Source organism: Neophocaena asiaeorientalis, unplaced genomic scaffold, assembly GCF_003031525.2.
Source record: "Neophocaena asiaeorientalis asiaeorientalis breed wild unplaced genomic scaffold, Neophocaena_asiaeorientalis_V1.1 scaffold242, whole genome shotgun sequence".
NCBI classification, from domain to species: Eukaryota; Metazoa; Chordata; class Mammalia; order Artiodactyla; family Phocoenidae; genus Neophocaena; species Neophocaena asiaeorientalis.
Genome location: NW_020172451.1, coordinates 131,818 through 133,377, shown reverse-complemented (window position 1 = coordinate 133,377; position 1,560 = coordinate 131,818).

Here is a 1,560-nt window from a genome sequence, read left to right as displayed (position 1 = left end):
GTCAAGCAGCCTCCTCTAGGCTCCCACCTCCACCTGTGTCTGCAATCCACCAGCTCCTGCAACCAGACACGGTTGTTTAAACAGAAACCTGAGCAGGCCGCTCGCCCTCTTAACTCTGCTGTGGCTCCCTGTGCGACCTCAGCCTGCCCTGTCGCTGCCCCTTTCCAGCCCCTCCTCCCTCCACCCCATTATTTCCACCCTGGACACTGAGCTTTCTCTGCATGTGGCTGGGTGACCTCCTATCCTCCCGGACGCAGGGGGGCCCTGGGCAGAGGCTGCCAACTGTGGGTCTGCTAGTGCCCCCGTCCTCCCAGAGCCTGGCACACGTGCTGGGGGCCCTCAGAGCCCTGAGTGGTGAGTGAGTAAGCCTCCAATGCCAGGACTGTGCCATCTGGAAATCCAGCCAAGGAGAGCCTCCTAAATGAAAAGCTTTGTATTGTACATGTTCTTGTTTAAAATGTTGAAAACATAAAAGACAATCTAAATATTGACCAGTAGGGTGAACTGCATTAAGGTATATACACCTAATTGGAATAGTGGCTGGTACAAAAAAAGTGTGCTTACAAACGTTTAGTAATAATACAGAAATATTTGTTATGCTATTAAGGAAAAATAAATATGCAGAATCTACACTAGAAACTACACTGAAAAAGACTGAAAGAAAGCACAAAGACTGCAGTCTTTGTTGCCGGAGGTGGGGCTGACAGTTTCTCTTCCTTTTTTTCTCTGCAATGAACATGTCTTGTTTCAAGCATTATATGTTGCTATTAGGGACCCCGGAATGCAAATAGAAACACCCACAGAAAACTAAAAAAACTACAGATACATTCATTAATTCCAAACATAGGGACTTCCCTGGTGGTCCAGTGGTAAAGAATCCACCTTACAGTGCAGGGGACGAGGGTTTGATCCCTGCTCAGGGAACTAAGATCCCAAGTGCTGCGGGGCAACTAAGCCCGGGAGCCACAACTACTGAGCTCGTGCTCCTCAACTAGGGAGCCTGCGTGCCGCAAACCACAGAACCCACACGCCCTGGAGCCTGCACGCCACAACTAGAGAGAGAAAAACCCTCACGCCACAACTAGAGAGAAGCCTGCACACGACAATGAAAGAGCCCACATGCCTCAACGAAGATCCCGTGTGCCGCAACTAAGACCTGATGCAGCCAAAAATAAAATAAAGAAATAATAAATACATCTAAAAAAAAGAACAAAAAAACCCCAAACATAAAAAGTTATTTTGGCCACAATGGAAATACCAATCTCATAGGATTTGGTGAGTTCAGCTGTCAGGCCAAGAGTGGGACTCCCCTGAGCGTATCTTTTCAACTTAAAGACGATTGCTAATGTTTTGGTGTATTTTTTTTCCAGTTTCCTTCTTATCTATGAGTTTTGTTTTGTTTTGTTTGAGGCCAGAAAGAGATTGGGAGAATCAAGGAATAATTTAGGGCAAAAAGATTAAGGCAAACAGGCTTCCCTGGTGGCGCAGTGGTTGAGAGTCCGCCTGCCGATGCAGGGGACACGGGTTCGTGCCCCGGTCCGGGAAGATCCCACATGCCGC